Source organism: Etheostoma cragini, chromosome 1 (genome assembly GCF_013103735.1).
Source record: "Etheostoma cragini isolate CJK2018 chromosome 1, CSU_Ecrag_1.0, whole genome shotgun sequence".
Classification (NCBI taxonomy): domain Eukaryota; kingdom Metazoa; phylum Chordata; class Actinopteri; order Perciformes; family Percidae; genus Etheostoma; species Etheostoma cragini.
Genome location: NC_048407.1, coordinates 19,375,483 through 19,394,043, shown reverse-complemented (window position 1 = coordinate 19,394,043; position 18,561 = coordinate 19,375,483). Strand labels below are relative to the sequence as shown.

The window sequence follows — 18,561 nt, the reverse complement described above, 5'->3', positions numbered from 1 at the left end:
TGGATAAATATAGGAGCAGTAACTTCATTTGAATTGCCAATCACGACAGAACATTTTTGTATCCTACAAGTGTTACCACTTGGATTCAGAAAACCTGTCACCTGTCTATTATTCATTAGAATATTATCTATTTTTTTTATTATTATCATCCATCCAGGAACTATCCCAAAATACAATCTAAACCGTCCTGAAATGCCTGTGGATCATCCAGAATTTAAAGTTAGTTTTTAGACATTGTCATTAGTTCGAAGAAATTGTAAGTGACCTAAATAAAACATTATACAAATTATTAGCTGATCAAGTACTAAATGCAATAGAGAGAACTCTTTGCAGGCTTAGTTACGTCCCATAGGGGATGAGGAGGAGTGGTTAATGTTGATTTGAGCTCTTTCCGGTATCACTTTCTAGCCCCTAACTGAAAGTTTTAGGGGCACTGGCAGAACATTTAGATGCACACACCTTGAAGGGTAACTACCGTTTTTTCAACCTGGACCCTATTTTTCTTTGTTGTCTGTGTGACCGATGGGAACAACAATCTTTGACATTGGTCCAGTATTAAGCAATTAATTGCTGTAGTCGGCAGCAGCGAAACAAGCTGCAATGTAAGTTATTAGGGCAATTATGCAGCTTGTATGTATGTTCACAAAAGTGCTTGTGATTGCCAGGCTCAGGTTAACATTTTAAGTGTCTGACAACATTATGGACAGGATTTCTAAAGAGGTTGCCTTTCCACTTTTACAACCATCACAACTGTAGTTTTGGTTGAAATAACACATGGTTTACAAATTTACATGCTAAAGGTATTGTTTTTTTAAATGGAGTCTGGTGGGTTTTGCGCCAGCAACCTCAGACTTGTTTCTGGTTAAACAGATAGGTCTTAAAGAAGTTTAAAAAAAAGCCTATATCTGTAGGGCTCCTTTCCATAATGTTGTCAGAGACATATACTATTAATCTGATCCTTTCAATGGCAAAAACAGCGTCTTTTAGTGGACCTCATAGATGGTGAACATTTGCCCCATAGGGTTACATTGCAGCCCGATCTGTGGCGGCTGGTTACACCGTTCACACTTAATACTGTCACACACAAAAACCGAGAAAAATGGGGTCTAGGTTGAAAAAAACGGTAGTTACCCTTTAAATTGACCCCCAACGCAATTTTTCAAATTTTTTAACCCATTGTAATTATGTTACTGACAAATGCTTTGGGAAGAAATACAGGAACTACAATTGTCGGAAAAGGTTTGTTCTTGCGTAGCCCAGAACGTCAGTTAAAACTATTCTGTAGCTTGCTAAACTGTCATGGGTTTTACTGTGTCGTTATCTTTGTAAACGTTGACTGTGTTTATTCATATTCCAATAAGTGTTCTGCTACGATGTGGATACATTTAGCCCTTGTTACGACATGACATTAATATGGAGAGAGAAAGAGCCAAATATATTATTTCAATTTTATTTTATTTATAGTATCAATTGATTATTATTATTATTATTGCTTTGATAATATTGCTGTTGCTGTGTTTCTTATTGCATTGCTGATAGATGTGCAGATTATTTAATATTACTATTGCCTATATTTTTATATGATAATAAACACTGTTACACTTGTTGAAACTATTTCAGCTTGAATAGTTTTGTAGGGGACTGCTCACTTTCAGGCCTGATTTTTAGCACTTATTTGTGTGCTGCCAGTTCTAAAAAGGGATAGACCTAGCTGTAGATGCTACAACATAAGTATTGGAACTGAAAAGCCTCTTCTTTTTTTTTGCTGAATTTTTTTTTTTCCATTGTGTATAAAAATGTAGTTTGAATGTAGTTTGAAAGTTTAAGAGGATCTTATTGATAAGTGCTTTAACACTGTGAAGAGCATTGCTCCAATTGTATGTTCTGTTCATATATTGTAGCTATAACAAATGTCACATATTTCTAAATCTGGAATTATGTGGTTGATACCATTCATTGTCAATCATAGCTAGGGCGCGCAAAAAAATGAAGATTGTTTACATGATTTCTTTTTTGCAAACAATTTTAAAAGTGTTTTGTTTCCCTTAGAAGCAATATGTTTTAATTATTTACCAATAATTCACCTAAATACTTTCTGTGACTTTACAGCTGAGAGTGATTACATCATATCCATTTCCAGCAAAACAGACCAAAAGCAAATACAAAAAATACATGTTATGTACTTCTTTACAAATGAAACAAATGTAAGACTGACAAGTGATTTGCATTCTTCTTAAAAAACAATTCGTTTTTAGAAATGTCTCCCGATATATTATCTCCAGGAGTGTATTATTCAACTTTTGTTTTTGTAAAAGAAGGAAAAGAAAAGTGCAGTACTCAAGACTATGGAATCACAATTCTTCTAGAATTGCAATAATTGAAAATGGCAATATAAATTGAATCGGCACTCAGGTAATGTTAACGCATCAAATTTGGGACAAAAGCATATCACCCAGCCCTAGATGTAGCAAGAGAAGTGTCTTTGTGCCACAATACTTTGCCAGGTGTTAGGAATCTTATTATTCATCTTACCGCTCCCATTACGTACGACTAACTCTATCTTATAAAATATAATTGAAGTATATACAATATAGGAGTGTCCCAGTCATATATTCTAAGACAAATGCATGTTGAAAGTAACCACAGTTTTTGGCCTCCAGGAAAATCAGTGTTTGTTGTCACTGCTGTACATCAGTGAGTTGGTTCTCCCCAACTAGAAGACAGCTAGATGTATCTGTTTACTTTATCTTATCTCAGTTCCTTGTCTCTGTCTTTTGGATGATTGTCTTGTTAATTTCTCTCATTCTCTCCTCACCACAACTTCAATTACAGTAGATCCTGGCAAATGTGTCTCTGTGGTGTTCCAGTCTACATCACTCGTATGTGCCACCATTTGTAATTATCTTCTCTGTCGCCCTTAACAGTGTTTATGTTCTTCACCAAGCTCAAGTCCACCATTACAACTGTCTTTGCCACTCTGCTAGCCAGAAGGTAATCAGAGTGGGCAAATAATTGCTGCAATATGATTTACACACCTCACACCTTATTGCCCAAATAACTTTTTAAAACTTTAGCATTTTACTTTTAAATGTAACTTGTCTAAGTATAATCAGAGTCGATTGAATGAATAAGGAATAACGTTTTTGTAACACATTCAGCATTATATTTTCCCAGGCAGTGCTAAAGTTTTGTTAGGTCTTTGCAAAAGGTATGGCTAAATGTTGCTGACATGATTAATGGTGGCATATTTAAAGTTACATGAAGCTCAATTGTGCTGAATGTCTTTACAGTCTGCTGCTCTATAACCCAGTCTTGGATAATTTTATCTTTAACCCATTTAACGTCTTTCATGTGGCTTACTCTATATTGTCCCATCTCTTCCCAACCTTTCAGTTTTACTTTCTTCTGCCCCACTCTTATACTTTATCATCACTCTCCCATTAGTGCCTTTTTCATTTCCTCCGCCTTTTCTTTCCTGTTTGATCCTGCACATCTTCTTCACTGTGACTATTGTTATGGTAGCCAGGCAGTGGCATAGTGCTCTAACAAAGCCAACATTACCAAAGAGCTTAGGACATTGGAAGTCTGGCTTTTTGGTGGCTGCAGAGATTGGCTAATATGGCTGTTGATCACATTGAGAAATATAAGGAGAAATAGGAATATGGTGTTAATTAACCTTTTTCTTAGAGTCAACACACAAGAAAAAGTTAAATCTTTAAAACATTCTAAAAAGTGACAAGCATAAAAGGATGTTCGCTCTAGAAGGCCATGTCCTGGCCATGATTGAGGTAATTCTCCAGATTTGGACTTGAAAACACTACTTAATGTCTTTGGTTTGTGGGAATAAAAGGGAACATGGGTCTCAAGGTCCTTATAACAAGCCTCTTGTGTCGATCCTTTTTAAACAAGGCCTTCATCTGCAGTATTTCCATTCCCTCCATCTTCTCTTTGGAACTTTTATGTAAGATTGTACCAATGTGGGATGCAAGCATTGAAGCTGAAGTCTAACTCCTCTGATCAGCCGTGCAAACTCACAGTCTACGGACAAAACCAACAGGAGTATTCAAACCGTCACTTTGTGAAGTTATAGTTGCAGGATGTTTCAGTGCGCTCTCACAACTAGCTTGAACTTAAGAAGATAGTTTTTTTTTTTTCTTACATTTTAGTATTTGGCCTTTTAGTATTGATTTTTTTCACATTTATATATTTTTTAAATTTTTCCTTTAAATGGTATGTTTTTAAATATTTAAAATCACAGCTCCATACAGAACCTGTTTACTTTATTAATATCAATAGTTTTGTATCAATGAGTTGCCTAATGCCTACACAACAGCTACACATTTCTGATGGCCTTTTACTTCACACATTCTTTTGTTTAAGTTGGCTCCTTCTTTTGAGATGTTCTTATAACCTTAGCAGGAGGATTTGCCAAAAAGAAACTTGAAGAAATGTCTTTTTCAGTCCAATTAAATCTGTCATTGCCCTTTAGCAGTAAAGTGTGGAGGCAGCAGATTTTTTCCACAGCCAGCAGAGGTCATGTTCATGTGTGCTTGCTTTGAGTGCCTCTTGCCTTTTCCTCATCACATTCACAGCCTCAGCTCCTTTTGAGTGGGTGGGACACGGAGAGTTGAGGCAGACAGGTTGTCTCCTGACAGTACTGTAAGTTGTGAGTAACATGTAATTTCTAGAGATTCTCAGTGTCACAGACTCACACTGTTTTAGCAGGACTTTAGTATTATTACATCAGTATTGCATATGGGACAGGGAACATCCTGTTCTAGGTAGTACTGTAGCTGTCTATCCTTCATGCTGAGCTCTGGGAGATCATTTTGGCAGCCATAGTGCATCAGTACAAAGCTATCAAAGTAGAGATAGCCAGGGGAGTAATGGGAGTGAGCCAAGTAAAATCGGCATATTCTATTACAGACAGATTAATGGATAGAAGAAAACTGGGGTTAAAGCGGTAGGAAAGGTGGAGGGAGAGCAAAGCCACTAATGACAAGGTGATGAAAATTAAAAGATAACCACAAACATACACACATTTGGCTTTGATCATTGTATACACAGACACGATATAAATGCTCAGCCAAACGTGTCAAAATGTTGTACACAGACAATCTTATTCACTGTATCTCCTCTACCCTCTTTTTACCTCTCTATGTTTTTTGGCTCGGGTTGTTTATGTTGGTAGCAGGATAGCGGCTAGCAGCTGGCAGTTTAATGAGGTTAAAGATGTTTAAAGACAACAAATCAGTGTTTCTCATTAACACAAAACGGACAGAAAGAAAAGCAGTCCGGCAAGAGTAACGTGCGCTTTGCAAACGCCATCATGACAGAACCCTGTGCTGTCTAGAGTTCCTTTTTAAATGTCTTCCTGATTTAAGCAGCTTGTTATGTCCCCTCCTTAGCAAAACTAGATAGTTGTGGGAAACCACAACAAACTTTGAGCTAGCAAGCTTAGCAAATTTTGAAGGAAAATTTGATTGTGCAACAAGGCCTGCATGGTTCTTTCTGGAAGGTACTGTAAAGATTTAAAAATATAGTTTTTATGGCGTTTACTATTTAAATGGGCCGTTTTGGGGCCGATTGGCAGGGATTTGTTAAGGACAAAATACACATGGCAATACACTGTTAAAAGCAAATTACTTTTAACCATGTATCTTGCTAATTTAAATAGCTTAGTTCAATTTAGTGTGGGAATAGTTATCTTAATATAATAGTGTATGTGGTGCTTTCTTTTGTAGGGTGCAAATGTTTCACTAAAACAAATTCCTTCAGAGAACACTTTGTAGATCCCCTCTCGCTGTGACCTGAGCTTATCGCTGTCAAAGACGTTTGGGATTGGTTTAAAGAAGTCTATGTGTGGAGGGGCAATTCCAGACTACACAGTACTTAATACTTTGTTGGTTTTTGTTTTAGAAGAGTCTTGTTGTCTTCTGTGCTGCAGTACCACTCTCCAACTGAACAGTTACTGCTCCCACTGCCGGTGGGAGTGCTGTTTTACCAAATCACAAATATCCCTCAAACCAATAAGGGAAAGGAAATTTAAAAATGTTTTTTTATTTTTGCTTTTGCTGGTGGGATCGGACACACAAACTGCAGGTGGGAGCGGGATTTAGAAAATAGTCCTGCCCAGGGCTCTAGGTAGAGGTCTTCTCTCTCTGAGGGCCTTTTAGTTTTACATGTGTCATCTACTATACAATTTGCTTTTCCTGTTGTATCTCCTACCTCTGCACTTTGCAAACTCCTCCGTCTGGCTTCGTTGTCAATGTTTGCTTGCAACAACTTCTGTAACAGCAGTTGCGCAAGTGGAAACTGGATATTGGATTTATTTAAAGATCTTGCAGATCTTTCTATAGTTTAATACAGTTATATTTTGTTTTGGTAACTTCAATATCCTGTGAATTTTAAAGCTGAGCTGCATTAGCTTTATCTTTATATTTTATTTGTGTGGTTCCAAAACATTAAAGAAAATCCCTTAAAAACTTTTGTGGAAGCCCTGAGCGGAGCTACCTTCAAGTTTGTCTATCAGAAGACGTCATATCCTGACTTTAACAAGGCAAAGACATCAATTGTGGTCCGGGCTTGAAATGGCTCTTCAGAGCTCAAATGTAAAGTAGCATGCTTTATTAGTTGCTCCTTTTTAATGCATCATATGCCAAAGTATTCACTAAAATTAAAGTTAAATCAAAGTGTGTGGCGGGGGGATGATATAGTCTGCATTACCAAGCTGGGGTGTAAGAGTGTTGGTGTTAACTGTCTCCTGGCATAATGAGAGAGTGAGTTGTCAGAGACACGCATGTAATGGCTCTCTTGCCAGCTGCCCAGATCAAGCCCTGTGGGACTCAGCACAGACGCACCATTTCTTTCACTGTCTCATCTTCTGCACTTTCTCTCTCTCTCTCTCTCTCTCTCGTCTTTACTCCCCCCCTCATATCTTTTCCCTGTATCCTTTTTTAAACTCTGACCTGGACACACATCATGGCAGGCCTCTCATATCTTTTGTCTCTTTCTATTATACAGATGGTAAATCGTACACATGCACACACAGAATCTCACTGAGCATGCAGGACTCAAGAGAGACATTTAGTGACTACATCCCCTAGGATAGCTTACTCTATTCAGTATACAGTGGGTTTTTCATGGGCAGTCAAGTCTATCCTCACTGAAATAGACAAACAGGCAGCAGCTTCTCAATAGACCAGGCAAAATAGTCACACTCTGATTGTACATCTCTATCTCTCTGACAGTCATAGCATGCCTTAAGAACTGCTCTGTTAGAGGAGTGAGTTCACAGCAAACTTCCTACTGGACATGTCCTTCAAGTGCAAGGGCATTTTTCTCTTGTAGTTTCACTTAAAAAGAAGGCTTTGCAGCATTGAGATTAAATTGGGATATTGGTAAAGACATAAAAGGCTACTAAATATTCCCTAGCTAGTTATAGAGTGTTCTTGGCTAAAAGGTGTTGCTAATGTGCAGTGCTACAGTTGCACCTTTAGTCTCAAAGACAGGATTTTACAAATTGCATATTGACCCTCATGGCTGAGTTTCCTCCTTCTCCTCTTTCCCTCTGCTTCCAGACAATCTATGAGCATTCATCCCCGGAGGCTTGCCGTTATGACAGTTCTTTCATCAGCCATTACTGCTAGTGTTAATGGCATCCTCATACCGACTTTAAAGACTGATTATCATATTGCGTAGGCTGATTGACAGTTGACCTTCACACCAGTTTATGAAGAGCTTGCCAGATTCAGTGGGTCACCTTGATTGCCTCTGTGACAGCGTATTAATACTAATCTGATAGAATTACCAGGAACCAATTAATCTGCAGACCCCAGACAAGACAGTGGTTCTAGAGATAGTACGGTTTTGCCAATATAGTCACTAAATGCCCAGAGTCCTTCGTGCACATGATTTGGTATGTGTGTAGTGTATGTGATTGTTAGCATGTGTAGGCCTATGATTTACTTGGCAGAGGCAGTCCATGCACATAGGTCCATTTCAGTGGTTCTTTCCCACCAACCCCATTTCTTCGTCATAAGCCAAAAAGCGAGGCGTCATGGCTGTGCAAGTGTTGATGAAGTTGCAGTGCATGGCTATTAGTGCAAGAAATAAAGTGAGGCAGAAAAACTTTGAACTATCATACAATTATATAAATGCACTGTATTCCGAGGAGATATCTGCTAATATTTTCTGATGGGGAATATTTGTGAATAAATTCTGGGGACTACCTGTATCAGGCTTTTAAAAATATATATATATATATATATATATATATATATATATATATATATATATATATATTTTAGCTAATTGGCATGCCAAAGGCGTTACAGTAATTAAAAATAAATAGTAAAAAAAGAATTATCAGAAGATTGTGTTCTGTATGTATGAAGTCAATTTGTTTTTATGCACCTCAATGTAGGAAATACATTTTATGTAACTGCTTAAATTCTGACAGACCCTGTAGTTGTTCCATTAATGACCAATTTTTATAAAGCTTTGTTTCGTCTGTGTGTGGGCAGTGTGTTTGGATGAACTGTGTTTGGATTCCCTCCGTGGCACCACTGCACGGATTTCTGAGCAGTGGAGATCTGCCAATATCTCGCGGGACCTTTTGGCGCGTTTTGCATCATCCGGTGGATCTTGACAGATCTTTGCTGCTCCATTGCGCAAGGAGCTCCTCGCAAATATACAGTGTCTTTGGTTAGAATTTCCCATATCATTTATTTTATTCACGTAGCGAGAGATTGTATATGACATATTGTTATAAAGTGCAGAAGTTTCCACAAATATTAAAAAAAAGTCTGCTATTTGAATACATGCATTGAAGATGCTCTGGGTAATAGTAGCCAGGAAATGGCATTATTAACATATGGACCATATCTTCCAGCTGACATATTTACCATTGTCAGTTCTTCTTCCTGCCAGTGGTAGATGTCATCACTTGAGATTTGGTGTTTCCCTTTTAAATTGACCTTTGTGGCTATGATTGATAATTAAACATTTTGACAGGAGGCAGTGTTTGTTCAGAGAGAGATAACATTCTCAGACAGTAACCAAAGCGAGGCGGAACTGCCCGGCAATGGTACCTCAAGCTGAGCTGCATAACAAAGAGGGCCTGCATGCATATTAATATCAACACTCTGCATAATGTCTACATCTTATGACAGGCTCAGAAATGCACAGACACCTCACTGGTGCTACTTAACCTTTCCTATGCTTCACCATGGTTATTTGTGACCACATTCCCTCATACAGGGCGGGATCTCCCCCAAGCCTGGTCTCACCCACATCAAACAGTCTTTGCACACTAACACTCCTCCTTAGAAATGCATGGTGGAAGTGTGTGATGCCAAACGAGTATCTCGTTACCTCCCTCCCATTCAGTTGGTAGAAGCTTTTGGAAGAACTACAGCGACATCTGCATGTGCCATGGTTACAAAGCGCCAGGCTCATACCCACCCACTTCACTGGGCTTCCCCTGCCAGCCTGTGCCCCGTCTGTACTGCCCCTCCTCCTTGCACCTGCGGCAGTCTGTTCTCAAATTACTAAACATGGCTAATTGTGTGAGGCGTGAAGCTCACTTCATTTGAATATTCAGGCTTGGGGGGATTTTGTCTTGCATAGGGGAAGAATTAAGCAAGGATGTCTGGAAAATAGAAGATCTGCGATTAGATACATAGGTCTCTGTGGAGTAAAATGTTACCACGGAATTGTTTTTGAGCTGTTAATGTCGTTCCTCGCCGGGGTATTGTTTTGTATGAGCGCTGATTTCATCAAATTAGGAACTCAATTTAAATCTGGCTTCATTATTTATTTTTTAAACTTCTTGGTTAAAAGTCATAGTAATCTTAATCTTCTTTAAGTAGTGATTCCTTTGGAAGATTTCTTTAGAAAAAAGTCTTTTTGCGGTCTTATTTATTACTGTAAAAATCTTTTATCTTTAAAATAAATGGATTTAAAAGGAGACTCTTCAAGTGCTATCGTGCGTCACAGTGTGTATCTCCTTCTCATTCATGAATTCTACTGAATTCTATATATTACTTTCTTTTGTAAGTTCATAATACTGTATGTGCATAATGTTGAATCTTACAGTATGTCCTGCATCTGTTTGTGTGTCGGGGGGCATTCATTTGTCACTAATTAGTCCACATATAATAGGCCTGGTTCTAAAGTGAATATCGAGGTTTGGTTTTGACGTTTATTTTTTTTTCAGGGCATGTTTATATGAGGAATAACTTGAAGCAGTTTTGTTGTCTTGTGTAGGGAGATAATGGGAAAGACATGATAGAAGTTATTCCCACTAAGTAAGAAGGTTTTTAGTTCACACCTGCTGCCAACAGTCACCTGCAATGCTCTGCCCTCATCTGTAGATTTTAATCATTGATGTAGCTGGTCACATGCAAATATTTAATGAAGTCCGACTAAGCAATAATTTTTTTGTTCCATTCACAAATCCACAAACATCCATTAGTTTTACGTGAACAGACAATCACTGTATGTGAGATGGCTCCCTTCACAGATTGTAAGGTGCTCAATTAGTCTGTGTCGGGAAGGTTGAGCACACTGACTTTTGTAATTAATGTCGAATTAATCGAATTGGCAGGATACCAGAAACCAGGCACACAGCTATGAAGATTGTCATCACATAATGAGACGCTTTTTTTAAAAAATATATATTTCCTGTTTTTCTGTTGCCAGTCCCGCGCTCACTGCTGTCATTTGCCCATATGCCATTGCGATTTAATAATATGCAAATGAAATATGCATAAACCCATTCTGCTGTAAGATGATTAAGCACAGAGGACATTAGCCAGTGCCCACCACAGTGTCTGCTGTCTCCTCTGCATTCCGCTTCGGCCAGGCGCAGCCACCACTCTAATAACGATCAATTCTGCTAATGCACTAATCATTTAAATACCACAAATAATATCCGATTTGACAGAAATTAGATTCCAGGAAGGTGTCGTCTTGCTCCAGTTTTGTAAGATCCAGACCCAGGAAAGTCAGATGTCTCCATATGTGAGAGTTGTGCTCTAGAGAGCAAGCAGAGAGCAAAGAGACCAGGTTTTCCAACAGGGAGCACTTGAACATCACTAGCAATGCAGGAGCTTTTCTCTGCTTGTTTGTGAGTACTGTGGCATTATTTGACTACTGGCATATAACGAAGGAAGAAAAATATCCCCGTTCCTGCTTTCCACTCTCTCTCACTCTCTCTCTCTCTCTTTCTCTCACTCACTCTCTCTCTCTCTCTCTCTCTCTTGCACACACACACACACACACACACACACAATCCACCTCCCATTCCATGCTGCTCTCTTGTGCAGTCCCTCTTTTTTTGTAATCCATTTGTGTAATGAAGACTGCACAATTAAATGTTCCCCATGGAATTACATAAAAGGGTGATTATCCAAAGTTCATTAGCTCCGAAAGATTAGAATATCCATGTGTTTCCCCTTGATGAATTTGGAAAAAATACGGCACCAATTACAAATTAGATTAACCGTTATTTGTATTTGTTGCGATCACGATTATGGGATTTGCGATGTCCAAAAAGATGCCATCCTTCAAGCGGTCCGTCCTCAGTGGTGGTACAACCAGATGCAGACATCTTGGTAGTGCCAAGGTTGGGCAGCAAGCACAAAGATGTTATAGTCCCTCCCTTTGGATTACTTCCTTAATAATTGATATTGCACAACCATACCTCTAGTCCAAAGAAATCCAGGAGAAAAAAAATGAAAACAATTGTTGGATGCCAGTGGATGAATATTCTTGCGTTGCTAATTACTGTTTTAATTCCGACTGTGAATATTAACAATGAAAACGAACTTAATGAAAGCCTCTGTTGTGTGTCTTTGAAGCGATGCCCATCCTTGGCTCGATGCCCGATGCCAGCACACCTCGCGGGAACCACAGAAATTTTCCTCCGGACCCAGAGAGTACCACGAACACTCAACTCACACCATTTGGTGAGTCTGCGTTGCATATGTTTATGATACTTTAGCACGGGAGAGAAAATCCTGAAAGGGTGGAGTTTGTTCATTTCTTTTGGATGGTTGGCAAGAAGGGGGCAAAAAAAGGGTGTGGGTGTGGAGGATGTGATGAGTTCCCACGGCCTCTACTACCCTCATTTTGTTGCAGACTGGTCAGCACCTCCCCCTCAGTGTCTCTTGAACTCAGGTTGCCTCCTTGTTCCTGTGCCTTCTGTACACATTTCTTTGAGTTCCTGTTGTGTCTGTGCCATGTCTCTCTCACTTGGCTCTCATGCAGCTGGTTACTATATTTAACTGCTATTGCTTTGTTTGCTGCAGATGTAGAAATTCATGATCTTTTTATGACTTTTTAAAACTTTTGTGCTCCGAGAAGATTCCCCTATCACAGAAAAAAAATCATCTAGAGAAAAAACCAGATGTGTGATTAATTTTGATGAGCACAACTTCAAATAGAAGAAAAAAAAGTTAATTAATTCCTGTCTGTCTGCGGATTAGAATTTGTTTTGGCAGTTCATTAGTATGCATCCTCATGTTTGCATTTTGTGTCTATCTTTTGTGTCTGTGACATTGTAAACTGCTGCTATTGAGCTTCAGGCACAGTCCCTCAGGTCTATTCATCCCCCCTCCTCTTCTTGTAGGCAGGCACGCAAGCGATTGGCAGATTGGCAGCGTCTGTTGCAGCAGTGCCTATGGTAGATGTTCATCTTGGCTGCCATCCAGTGTAATAAGAAATGGTAGATTACACTGGCAGAAATGTGGGGGGAAGGGAGTTGGTACAAAAAGAGACACTCGCTTCAAACCCACTACTAATACTTGAACAGTTTGCCGCTTTTGTCTTCATGTTGTTTTTGGTTGTTTTATCCCCATTATCGGTTGTTTTGGTGTTGATTCAAGTCGTTCCCTTGATTGATTGGGTCACCCTAATTAACGAAGCAAATTTTGCTCTAATTAGTCATATCTGGCGCTTTAATGTCTCTGTTTGTTCATTTCTTTTTTTTGTTTTTGGCAACTGAATCGTGAAGGTGATCCGATTGTGTTGATTTGTCTTAAATGTGGTATATATTCCCCGTCCTTTGCCAGTTTTCGTGCCAGATGCCATCGCATTCCCGCTGGCACACCACTTGAGAACTGCAAGTGCCAAATTATTGCTCCTTGGGCATCCTCCAAACCAATGACTTTTATCCAAGTCCATAAATGTCAATTGTGAGATGGAAATGTCCGTTTGTCATCGCCCATATCTTCCAAGGGTACGTCCTTTATCGTTAACAAGGAGTTATCATGGGTTTTCCTGCCCAGATGGCTGGCTGGCTGGCTGCCTGGCACAGAGAGCTGTGCCTCAGATAGTTAGAGAGAGAAGGAGGAGCGAATGGGAGGAGCTTCCTTTTGTGCTTCCCCCCGTTATCACTAGAACAACAAAACAGCCCCCAAGTTTTGAGGTTTTTGTTTTTGAATATCCATCCCTTTTTAATAATCCCATATGACGTCACCTTCATTTCCCGATCTTCTGTATGTGGCACTCATCACTGTAGGTTCACTTCCTGGCTCACATCTTCTGTGATTTACAGTTTTTCTGTATTTTAGAGTGCTGGATATCCACCCTTGTACCTCCATGATGGTGCCATGCAACAACAACTAATCCATCTGAACGGCAGCTATCAAAATTTATTGAGTAGTAGGTCACGTCTTGAAGTCTTCGTCAGCAGATGTTTACTTGTCCTCCATGGCGGTACTGAACAAAGAATGAATTTACGTCTAAAGACAGTATCTTCAGTGCAACTTTTAATACTGGACTGCCCCCCGTCCGCAAAAGAAAAATTTAAAAACAAGATGAAATAAAAACTCTCGTGACACTACCAAAATGACGACAGGACCCTTCTGTCTCTCAGGCTTCATCTAACCATCTACCCTTGAGAGCGAACAGAAGTCCGCCTTGGTGCTACCACTGAATGGGTGGCACTGTGCCAACTTCTCTCTGCCATCAACCGCATTCGCTCGTTGTTTCCCTTATTTGCCCATCCCCTTTCTCTCTCAGTCCCTTTCTTACCCACCCTCCTCCTCTCCCTAGCTTTCCTTCCACATGCCCGCTACACCCGCCTTCCATCTCCATTTTTTCTTCTATGGGCTTGACATTAATTAACATTTGGGTTAATTGATTCTAAAAGCTGATGATTTTGTCTAGCAGCTCTCGTAAGCTGGCTGGCTAACTGCGCCCTACTACGTAACCTCGGTACCTGGCATTAGCTGTGCCGCTGCTTTGCCCTTCCTCTTCAGTGGTCCTAGATGGAGAAAGAGAGAGCCTCAATTTACAACCAGAAGCCCTAGTGTTGTGCAAAAAAACCTGTGTGACCTGTGCCTGTATGTGACACAGTACAGCGTGAAGAATCTCAAGCTGCTTATCCGACTGTAGCTGATTTAAGTTGACGTTTTGCTGGCTGATCCCACCGTACAATGTTGTCCTAGCATTTTATAAATAATCAAAGTCCTCCTTCTACCACCTTTCATTCTTTTTCCTTTTATACACTCTCCCATTTTACTCCTTTTATCTTTCTTCCCGCTCTACACACGCTTCCTTTCTCTCTCTCACTCTCTCTTTGTAATTGTCTTTAATTGTATCACAATCACTTTTTAAGCTGCATTTGTGACCCTCTGCTTTGCCGTTATTTTTGTAGGAGATGGATAAGAAGCATCACAAACGGCTTGTGAACAAATGACGGTCTGTACAGATATTTTTGATAAAGCTCTGTTTTATGGGTGGTAATTATATTTTCTCTTGTCATTAGAGGTTTCATCATTAGCGCTTTACTTCATTAGCGGTTTTGTGAATAGAAAAAATGTGATTAAATAATTGTGTGGGCTGCAGCTGGTTTTGCTCTACCGTTGATTTTTATTCTCGTCATTTGGTGCAGAGCTGATGAGGTTAAAAGCAGGAGACAAAATTGTTTAATTATTTAATAAAATCCCCCTCCCTCTGGAGAGTGTATGCACACACTGCTGTTAATTATTGGTGCTGATGCTCGCTTTAATAGTTGAGGTAGAATATACTAATTAAGAGAGAAATTTACGAACGCTCGCAATACTGTGTGGCATACTTCATGCGATTGCTATATAAATTCTTCTTACATTCTCTCTCTCTTGTGTCTATATATGTTATTTGTTTGACAATAGCATGGCTGTATAAATAAAGGTGATCTGATCACAGAGTTTTACGTCTTTCTCAGTCTGGTATTTCAGGAACACAGTTGCAAAGGGCTTCACACGGCTCAAACGTGCTATTCTGTCTTGATTTACATTTGTTTTATTATTAAATAAAAAGCAGCAACTGGGCAATTGAGGAAACAAGAGGAATCCATTATGCAAATTGAGCCCATATTTGCATAATGTCTTATGCCAGGAATATGCAAATAAACCGTATAATTTATTAGCACCAGTGTCTGTCTCTTAGTATTCCCATAACTTACAAAGAATTTTTTTTCTGCTACTCTCTCCTCCTACCCAAGCTGGCACAACATGCACCACACTCACAGACCCTCACTAAACAAGCACACCCACAAAAAAGGGTTGCTGACTGGGTACTGGGTGGGAAAAACTTGTATGGCAGACTGATGGGGGATAAGGAGGCAAGCAAGGGGCGGGGACGGGTGGTACGGGAGAAATGTGTAGGGAGGCACATAAATCCCTCTACAAAGGCTCAGTAGCAGATGCTAATTCTCTAAAACAACTGCGAAACTAAATTAAATGAGAGCCAGAAAACAAAGGCGGAAGATTTGGACTGGGTGGAGCGATGGCGATTTCTGACTTATTTCGGACCCTTTTCTTTGATGCCCGCTTTTGAATTTTTTTTTTTGTGTCATAGGAGCTGGCAGCTTTTTCCTCTTGTGGAGGATTTTATCATGAGTCAGTTGGATGAAGGCAGCTGAGTGGATGGAGAGGAGAGAGAAACACAGAAGGAGAGAGAGGCTGTATCCCAAGGCATGCGTTTCGGGGCTCCAGTCAGGCTCCACCGGTACCCAGGGATGCCACCACTCCGCCCAGCCAAAGCTAGCACATCCAGGTTGTATCCGGGGAGACTAGGACCCGACACATCCTGATGTGTGATATAAATTGCATACCAGTTGTTTGGACTTCTCATTCCCCAGCAGGATTGTCTTTGCTGCAATTGTTCTATTACAATTCATTTGTGGTGATTGGCCTGCTTTGCATAGTTGATGTGAGGCTAATGTCTAAAGAGACAATTAGACATTGTTACGGAGAAAAAAACCACAGGGGACTGCGTTGGAGAAGGGCTTCCACCACTGCACTCCAATTCATTGAGGACTTTGTTTTTCTGTATTCCTCCTTAAGGCCTGTTCTCACAGAAATTCAGACTACATGTCGTCACATTTTTGCAACTACTGCTTCTGTCCTGGAAGTCGGAATGCATTATTTGTCATGTTTCCTCACATTTGGACACTTCCGAGCTTCTAATGGTAGAAATGTGTTTGTGCCAAGACCATCCCGTTGCACACAAACAGTGTGCCCGCCTCCCCCTCAGATGAAGGGGCTATTCCCTCCTTGTTGGACATGATTGTATAACAGCAGACATGTGAGACTTGAATGTGTATGTGTGCATAATGGCACTTGTGCTTATGAGAAGCAGAAAGAGACAAAGGAAATTGCATTATGTAAGTCAGCATGATCTGTCTCTCCTTTCTTCAACACACACACACACACACACACCAGGGCTTAAATAAGTTGAGTCTATCCTGGGCTCTGTTACTGTATCGGGACTTTGGAATGGAAGAGGGTAAAGGGGACCATCCTATGGAAATATCCTTTTCTGTAATTTCACCATTGTGCGGTGGCTCTTTCTCTCTTGCACTTCATGTGGTTGATGTTCCTAATTCAACCTCAAACCTTTCTCAATTAGAATGTCAAGATCTTTATCCAACAACATTTGATGTCGTGAAGGTTCTCCATTTGCATATTTCTTTTTATATTTTATTAACGTTTTTCTTTGTGAATAATAACGCAGTGAAATTGCCAAGATTAATTTTCTGTAAGCATGGTATTCATGCAAGCAATTATCTTCAGCAATTAGAATTCAACTGGAAGCACAGACCTTTCATTATCGCTAATGAATGACTGGTATTTGGACTTGAATCTTGTATTTGAATATGCATCAGAAATTTCCCATTCAGGTTGTGATGATTGCACACGTTGGTTCTCCTTGAATACTTTTTGCGTGTGAGCTGAAGTAACATATAAGACTTTATTTAGTTAAATTAGTTAAAACATCAGTATCTCTTCACATGTTTTTCTTCTCAGCACTTGTTCAGATAAATCAATGATTTTCATTAATTACTTTTTTATTTAAAGTGCTTTTACAACAGTAAAAATAATAATAATTAGAAATTTTAGCAATAAAAAAATGTGAACAGATACTTAAGTCAGATAATTAAAGATGCAAAAAAATCCATGTTTAATGAACATAATAGGGTTTTGAATGATTCTAGCTAAGATATGGTTCTAGTTAAGGGGTGAAACAAGGGATTAGGATGCTGACACATGAAAGGAACAAGTATGATTAAGAAAGATCGCATTATGCTGACAAACATGTTCACAAATTATAAAATAAAATAAGTAATCAGTATCGTCTCAACATTAAGCTGCCTCTAGTGTCATGGTAGCTGAATGTTAAATTTTACTTGGACAACCTTTTGAAGTGGTAAAAGGAAAACCTAAATAAGCATTGCCTCTTTTAGGTTTATACAATGTACACAAATTATTTAATTATTCAAAATTTCAAAAGAATTCAATTTGAAGTTCTGTTGAAAATGTGAGACTCGTACAGATGTTTGTATATCCATTTCTTTCCAGAAAATAGCCACACCAAACTGTAAAAAATAAAAAAAATAAACACTGATTGACTGATTCCAAATGCTATTAATTCAAGTTGGCAGAGAAGTAGCAAATAAGCTTTAGCTTTAGCTTTTGTACATGTTGGTTTATATATATTGTGTGTGTGTGTGTGTGTGTGTGTGTGTTTTATTCTTAGATGTCATCTATTACATTTGATCAAAGGAGTAATGGATGCAGATTTGGCATTACAGTTGCCTAAAACAGCAAGTTTCCAAAGAAGAAATAGACCTAAGAGATTCAAAAAATATGGAAGGTCAAAACCAGTATTTTATTCTCTTAACTGAATTTTTTTTGTTTAACGTCTCCTACAAAAATGATTCTTTATAGTCTTCCAATAAAACAGCACTTACAATAGTCTCTATAAATAGACTTAACATTAAACTCATATTGTTTTAAGTAAGACCTTAGTTTCTTATAATACTAAATGTTTCTTTTTATAGGGTACAAACTGAAAAGAAATTCTGTCTGTTGAACCTACTTTTTTGTCATAGAAATACTTTTTGAAAATAAAAACAGTCATTGCCAGTCAAAGCAGCTCACCACTTTCATGTCAAACAGAAAAATGTGAAATATTCAAACCATTCTCTTTATGGTGGTCCGGATGACTTTTGTGCACAACACGTCAGAAAAGATGGAAGTAGCTAATGTTAGCTAATGCTGTGGTACA

At 39.0% G+C, this 18,561-nt stretch overlaps 1 long non-coding RNA gene across 1 annotated transcript in view; it reads left to right on the top strand.

The window, feature by feature from the left end:
• LOC117946072 overlaps positions 1-18,561 on the top strand; it is a 47,757-nt gene that overhangs the window by 16,791 nt on the left and 12,405 nt on the right. The window contains exon 2 of the long non-coding RNA XR_004656963.1: positions 11,865-11,972. This is a non-coding gene — a long non-coding RNA (uncharacterized LOC117946072). The remainder of the gene's footprint in view (positions 1-11,864; positions 11,973-18,561) is intronic.